Source organism: Rattus norvegicus, chromosome 5 (genome assembly GCF_036323735.1).
Source record: "Rattus norvegicus strain BN/NHsdMcwi chromosome 5, GRCr8, whole genome shotgun sequence".
Lineage (NCBI taxonomy): Eukaryota > Metazoa > Chordata > Mammalia > Rodentia > Muridae > Rattus > Rattus norvegicus.
The window spans coordinates 164458816-164466658 of record NC_086023.1 but is presented as its reverse complement, the minus strand read 5'-3'; the positions used below and the strand labels follow the sequence as shown (position 1 = coordinate 164466658).

The 7843-nt window shown below is 51.3% G+C and overlaps 1 long non-coding RNA gene across 1 annotated transcript; it reads left to right on the top strand.

The window, feature by feature from the left end:
* Positions 1-426: 426 nt before the first annotated feature.
* LOC103692510 (uncharacterized) lies at positions 427-6510 on the top strand. Its single transcript, XR_005505103.2, has 3 exons — positions 427-1819; positions 2896-2965; positions 4188-6510. It is a non-coding gene; the product is annotated as an uncharacterized LOC103692510 (long non-coding RNA).
* Positions 6511-7843: the final 1333 nt, after the last annotated feature.

The window sequence follows — 7843 nt, the reverse complement described above, 5'->3', positions numbered from 1 at the left end:
CGGAACCGCAGGTCTGGCCTGCGCATGCTCAGATGAGTAGGAAACCGACCACTTGCAGCTCTGATTTTGTATTTGGGCGTAAGGTTGAAGGTGATGGCCCGAAGCCTTTCTGCATCCATGTTCCAACCTTTCTCCCATACCTCAGTGAGGTCCCTGGGCCTCCTAAAACCAGATGCACAGCTCGTAGGCCAGACTCCTGGGACCTTTGCGGCCCTGGCTTCCCTCTTTGCACAAGTCTCTCAAGGTCACTGATATACTGGATGACATACTGGATGGGAGAAAGCTGGGACCCTCACAGAGGCAGAGTATAGCGAGGAGACCCTGCAAACATCGCGCGACCCCAGGCTGCAGGGAAGAGGGGAGATTCGGGCGTGGGGGAGGGGGGGAAATCTTCCCCGGCCAGGAGCCCAGGGGCTGCTGTTCATATATCTGTCCCCGGGAAATGCATATCCAGCTTATGGAAAGTATTAATAATGCGCCTTACACCAAACTGGCCCCCTTCCATAGTGCATGATCTAAAATTAAATCCATTTCAAATATACAGTAGATCGAGTCAAGCTAATATAAATGAAACGTGATTAACGGGCAGTATGCTGGCCTCCTCCCCAGGCATGAGGGGGCAGGGCTGAAGCCATCTTAGGTCCTCTTCTCTGTAGCCCCCCCAACCCCGATTCCCCGTGGCCTCCAAGCCCTCTCTTTACCCTCACCCCTTCTCCCTCCCAGCCCTAGACCAATCCTGTAATTTGTCCAAAGTGTGAAATCAGGGGCCACTATTAGAGCAGAGCAGTTGAGCCAGACAGCTTCAGCCCCTCAGGACAGAGTTGAGGCTTAGAGTTTGTTACACACACATGCGCACACGTGAGCACACACACATACACACACACAAACACACAAGTACACATTCACATACATACACACACTTGCACATATACACACATACATACATACAAATACACATACATATACACACATGCATATACACATAAATATATACACACATACACATACATACACACATATATACAGCATACACATACACACACGCATACACGCATGCACACGCACACGCACCCCAGAGCCTCAGCTTGCTCATCTGTCCTATAGACAGACAGCAAGTGCTGCCTGGACAGGGTTGTCTAAGTGCTAATCGAGATAAGGGTGCAGGTAAGGTAGCTCTTCGTGTTAGTTACCCTCGGAGGCCAGCACTCATCCCTTCCCAGCCCCCCAACCAGCCGGTAGAACAAGGGCCAGCCAGAATTCCTGCCACTGCAGGGATACACTTGGTGGGCTATTTTTAGAGCATTGGCAAGAGTTACTCTGTTACTGACCAAATGTTCCCACATTGGGGACAGACGCTGCTAAGAGGGCACTTGTAAGCTGAATGTGAGGTGGGAGGGGTGTTGGCTTCACATTGTTCCCCGGATGTTTAGTTGTTGTTTTGGTTTTTTGCTTCTCTTTTGTTATTGTTGTTGTTTCTGAGATAAGGTCCCAGGTAGCCCAGGCTGGCCTCAAACCCATCATGTAGTCAAGGCTGACCTTGAACTCCTAAACCTCTTACCTCTACCTCCCAAATGCTTAGATAATTGGTATGTACCAGCATACCCAGCTAGGAGTGTTCTTGAGGCACACACATTCAAGCACAGTGCGTGCGGCCTGAAGAGAGGGAAGAGGAAAAGTCCTGTGGGGACAGGGTTCCTGCCCAGCCTTCGTCCCCTCCTCAGCCTGGCAGGATCTTGCTCTCAGGCTGCGTGTGGTCATAGAAGCAACAGCAATGTCACCCTTGGAGAGCCCTCCACGCTCCCCGTCTCAGGAGACACAGGTTTCCATTGGCTGAGTGTGAGCACCCGTGTGTGTGTGTGTGTGTGTGTGTGTGTGTGTGTGTGTGTGTGTGTGTGTGTGCAGGCGCCTGTCTGTCATTGCCCTTCCTGTATTGTCCTGTTCCAGGTACTCCTTACTGCTTGCCTGGCCCCTCGGGCTCTGGCTTCGGCTTCTCCGAGATGTTTGTTATGGTTTTCATTCGTGGCGCTCTGGATCCATTGGCTCTCCCCTATCTGGGAGCCCACCTTTTGTGCAGAGCCATGACATCTGTACACCCACTGGTCCCTTAACGGGGTTTTGTCTTTTCCTCCCGGAGGGGATGGGAGACGGAGAGAGCCTCGGGGTGGGAGGGAGGGCTGTTGGCTTTTTCCTTGTCATTGGCCATTTGCTGCCTGCTTCGCCAGGCATGTTTGGAGCGTGTTTGCATAAAGTGGACGCAGGCTGCAATTCCGTGATGAATTCTATGAATACTAATCTACTACTACCCTTGACCTCAGGGTCACCAAAAGATCAAAACCAAACCATTTAATATTTTCCTTTTGCAGATCAATAGAAGCATAAATTCCCTCTCAATGACAAGTATAATTTCTAACAGATCTATAGGAGGCTTGCACGCATTTCAGCCGGGGATGCTTACTTGCCGCCTGTCTCGCCTTTTGGGGAGCAGGCGAGGAGTCCCGTTCTTTTTCCTCCCATTGAGTTTTGTTTTGCCTTTTTTTTTTTTTTAATGGCTCTGAAATGCTATTTCCAGCAGCTGCTGTCATATAAATATCTCTTGTTTTTCTTCTCCTCTTTCCCTCCTGGTGAAAAGGGCAGGGGACCTATTGAAAATTCCGCTTTATCTCTTTCAGTCGGGTTCAAGTACAGGTCGAATAATCGATCCCCTCTCCTTTTCTTTTTTTGAGTTTCCTGTCGTTCTTTTGGCCAGATCAGCAGCAGAGGGAAATCGGGAGGGTGACTCGCTTTCTGCAGTCAGCCCTACGGTGTCCCGGTGGCTGCGTTTGCTACGGTTGCATGCCAGTGCGTGTGAGCTGCGGGGGTGCGTGTGAGCACCTGACAAAATGCATTCTTTTCCAGTCCAATCTCTCACCCAGAACTCAAGGGAGGAAGACCCAAAAAAATCTGCAAAAGACAAGTTAGAAGTGAGGTGGGCACTGTTAACATTCGCAAAGCTCCTCCTGCACAGGAGCCTCTGTGGCTGAGGCTGGAGAGTGTCTCCCGGGGAGCACGTTGTCCCCGAAGATGCTGGACTGACTGTATTTTGTAATTTAAAAACTCACGTGTGTGGGCACTTGCATGACACCACATGCCTGTGGTCCCAGGGCAACACTGTGGGGTCAGTTCTTTCCATCTGCCTTTTATGTGGATTCTGGGGAATCGAACTCAGGCTGTCAGGCTTGTGTGGCCAGCACTTTACCTGCTGGTCCATCTTGCTGGTCCCCACTAACTATTTTTTAATACAACTTGAAAAAGGAGAAAAAAAACTAAAAGACAAGGGGAGAAAAGAAAAGACAGGAGGAGGTGGGGGGGGTGAGGGGGAGCCAAAGAAAAGAGAGATGGAACCGTTAATCTGCCTAGATTTTCCACTTCACAGAGTAATCACTTTGGAAGTGACTGAAATAAAGTGGACTGTTCTCCAACCTCCTCCCTCCACTCCACATTTCTTATTTACAGAAAAACCAGGAGCCGGGAGAAATCCCCCTGCCCCACAGACTGCCCCCAATGTCTGCTTCTGAAGGGGACAAGAACCCCAGACCTTGCTCTTCATAGGCCTCGCTGCCTGGACACCCATGTGGCATCCGCCCCGAGCTGGAGGTGCAAAGCCAAGATGATTTAATTTATAGAAAGGACAAAGATGTCGTGTAGCAGATTTAATCATCGGAGAGTTTAAAAAAAAAAAAATAAGGACTGGGCTAATGTCGTAATTTACATTTCAGGATAATAAAGAGAGAAAGACAGAAAAGGAAGGGACCCATAGCCTGCAAAAAGGGGATGGAGAGGGGAGGCTGGCCAGGGGGCTCTGGGAGCCCAATAGATTTGCCTGGAACACCAATAAATTTTAAAAACAAACCCAGAAAGCTAAAGACAGCCCCTGGAAAGTGCTGGGAAAATGGACCATCGATTTTAGACTTCATCTGCATTTTGTATTTTAATAATGCTCTCTCTCTGTCTTTCCTCTTCTCCCTCTCTCCCTCTCTCCCTCTCTCTCTCTCTTTTGCAAAATATAAAAGCTGCTCTGATAAATATTAATTTGAACCATCATAATGTATTTGAAAATTCCAGCTAAAATGTCACCACATGGAACATTAATGTAATATTTCAAGGCCCTGAGAGCAATACTCATATTGATTGCATTTATTTCACTCTAGGGAGGAGAGATAATTCTTCAATGTGGGACACATCTGGGAGCCAAGGAGGCAGAGGCTGAGGGGAGAAACGCGAAATTATATATGGTCATAAAAAATACAAAACAGAAAATCCTCCTCAAACTCTCCTCTTTAGCCCGTTCCGTTCCAAACTTGCCGTCTACATCCCCCAGCATGCCCTGGGGCAGTTGCAAGGACTTGCTACCCGTGAGCCTTTGGGGCAGAGGTTGCAGGACAAAAGCTGAGCGACCTCTGCTCAGGTGCTGCCATCGCATAGGCCCTGCCTTGAGCAGGTTGGCGTCTCTGGAGGGACGGAAGAGTCAGAGCCTAGCTGGGATCTGAAGCTGCAGGGCGTGTGAGTTAGTGTTCGCACAGTTGCTGTAAGGACTGGGGAAGGAGAAAGAAGGGAGCCGAAGGGAGAGGGGAGAAGAAAAGGAAAACACCAGGACTAGACAGAGGGGGGGAAAGAGGAAGGAGAAAGGAGAGAGAGTACAGATAGGAGACAGAGGGGGACAGATAGAAGAGAGAAGGTGGAAGAAGATGGGCCCAGAGGGGAGAGGAAGGGAGGGGAGGCGGAGTGGGGGCGCCGGTCTGGAGTCCCAGCTCCTTTCTCTGTCATTAAGGGTATTGATGTGCTCAGGCGTCAACGAGTCTTTGTACAAGTGAAAGGAAACCTGATGCTGCTGGTGACCCTGAACCCACGCCCTCCGTGTCTCCCTCCCCACCCCTCCCCTGGAGCAGAGTAAGAAGTGGGAGCCTTGAGAGCTGAGATGGCTCAGACTCCCGCAATCCCGGGTTGACCCCAGAGGGTGGCTAGGCAGGAACCCCATAGTCTGGATTTGTGCCCCATCCAGGTCTCATCAAAACCCTCCTGACTTCCTGGGTGCATGAGGGTCAGAGGAGCTGATTTCTATGAGATCCTAGGAGGCCTTGGGTGAGGCAGGGAGAAATGCCAGAGGTTGGAATGTTCAAAGTCAGGTTCATCCTTGCCATCCGAGTCTTGGCACACACGTCACCTCTCAGAAGCTCTCCCCATCCCATTATGCCCGTGGCGTTCGCTTATACAGTGCACGCTTGCCTGGGACCATCTGGATTATCTGCTTGTTTTTAAATGTGTCTCCCTGACCACTTGAGATGAACAGGGACCAGGCCTACCTTATTCACCATCGCGTCCCCTACACCTCGCCCGCCCCGGCCAGATGTTCCCTAGCGCTGGCTGACTTGATGGAAGGAAAAGAGGATGCCTGGACGTACAGACGGATGCTGCAGGCTTTGCCCTCACCCTGAACCAGCCCCTCCTCGCCCCCATCCGGGACCGCTCCCCGCCCGCGCCCGCGCCCCCGCCGCCGCCTGAGGCTGCGCCCCCCGCCTCCCCGCAGCCGTCATTCGCGAAGCTGCCACAATATTGTGAAGGCTCCGCGCTCCCGCTCCTCGGTGCAGCCCGCAGCCCGCGCGGGGGAAGGCGAGCGACGCGGGCTGCCGATGAATAATGCATGACTAAGGCGCCCCCTACCGGCGGCCGCGGGCAGCGCGCAACCGGGCCCAGAAGGCCCCCACGCAGCAGGTCTTGCAGCCCTGCAGCTTCGCGCCCCATACCCACCTTCCTCCGTCCAGAAACCCCAAGGCTGAGCAAGAAGCTTGGCTGCTAGAGTCGGGGAGCATGCCAAGCATGAGATCCTGTGCGCGGTGGGGTGGAATGGGGAAGCCTTGCACCTCCAGGGCCTCTGAACCTGGGTTTGGGCTAAGCCTGCAGTGCAGCCTCCAAGCCTGGACAACGCAGGGTCTTAATTCAAAGGAGCGCAAGCGGTTTCACAAGTACTCCAAATTGCTGTGGAATATTTATAAGACCGAGATATGGGGGAGGGGTGGCGCAAAGTACAATGACATATAGGCATGGAAATGTCACAATGAAATCCGACCCTTTGAAGAGTAAAAAATATAGTTTTCTTTTTTAAGTTAAAAAGATGCAGCTGGGTGTGCACTTGGAGGCAGAGGCAGGAGGATCTCCATGAATTCGAGGCCCACCTGGTCTACATAGTTGAAACCCTACCTCTCCCTGCAAAAGGGGAGGAGGGAAGATGTGCTGGAGAGATAGGTGGCTCACGGGTTAAGAACGCTGGCTGCTCTTACAGAAGACCTGCGTTAGACTTGCAGCATCCACAGGGTAGCTCATAACCATTTATAACTCCAGTTTCAGAAGATCCTACACCCTCTTCTGGCCTCCTCAGGCATCAGGCATCCACGTGAGGGGTACACAAAGACATGCAGGCAAAGCACTCATATACATACATTAAAAATAAACAAATCTTTACAAAACGAGCAAAAATGCAATATGTGCATATTTTTTTCTTTTCTTTTTTCTTTTTTTTTTTTTTTCGGAGCTGAGGATCGAACCCAGGGCCTTGCACTTGCTAGGCAAGCGCTCTACCACTGAGCTAAATCCCCAACCCCATATGTACATATTTTAATACATTACACATGTGACATGTCACACACACACACCTGTGTCCTGTGTGTGTGTGTGTGTGTGTGTGTGTGTGTGTGTGTGTGTCTGCGTTTGACATTTGAGAAGGGTCCTGGAAGTGTCTTTCCTGCTCTTATGGAGACTAGTGAGTCTTGGTGAGTTCACCCAGTGATGTCACTGGACAGAGGACCCTGTGGAGGGGGATGATCAAGAGAAAGTCCCTGTCCCTAGCATATCCCTCAACATGCCTGTTATCCCTAGGACCCCTGGTGTGGTCACTTACTCTCCAGGCTGGTCACCATCTCCTAACAGAAAGGTAATTAAGGAAGTCAAGTGCCTATTCGATCTACCACCGTCCTCACATCCCCATGTGACAGTTCTACTGACAGTTCTTCTACTGTAATGACTGTTGCTCTCACCTGATCCAAGGCCCAACTCCGGTAAGCTAGAAGGAAGGGGCAACATGGGGGTTAGGGGGATGGATCTCAGTGGGCTGCTCATGTGGTCCCAGCGACTCCGAGAATCAGAACCGTAAGCAGACAAAAGACGTAAGCAGACAAAAGACTCGAGGCGCAGAAAGGCAGAGTCCCAGGTTCCACATCACAGGGCTCAGGTGTGAAGAGAGCTTCCCTCTCCCCACAGCTTGAAGCTGGGATGAGCAGAGAGACTTGGGGCAGAACAGGAACTCAGACGGTCTGTGTGTCCTAGAACCTTCTCCAAGAGGTCAGCCCAGCCCGGAGTCTCTCTGCAAGCCCTGAGAGGCTGAGGGAACGTGGGTTCCAAACACAGTTGCTCTGGGATTTGTGCAAAGTGGGACCCACAGGAAACACACGCGGTCCCAAATTACCTCTTAGGGAACGACGGCCAACTCGATGACATGTGACAACCCTTCAGCAACCTTGGACTTAGAATTTCGTTCTTTCAAGTGTGGCTTGGATTACAGACCGTCTTGCTTTTGTTCAGCTCTGTTGCCTCACAGAGATGTTGACACCCCCCCCCAACAGGAATGGGAAGCAGGGCATTGAGAGCCACAGGGGACTCCGGTGGGGCATGCGATGACTCTGGGCCCCTCTTAGACGATTCTTGCCGCAAACTTAGATCATGACATCTCGATTTCCAGAATATGGTAACTTTTCCCCTTCCTCCCCCCCAAAACAGGGTTTTTCTGCAGCCCTGGCTGTCCTGGAACTTGCTC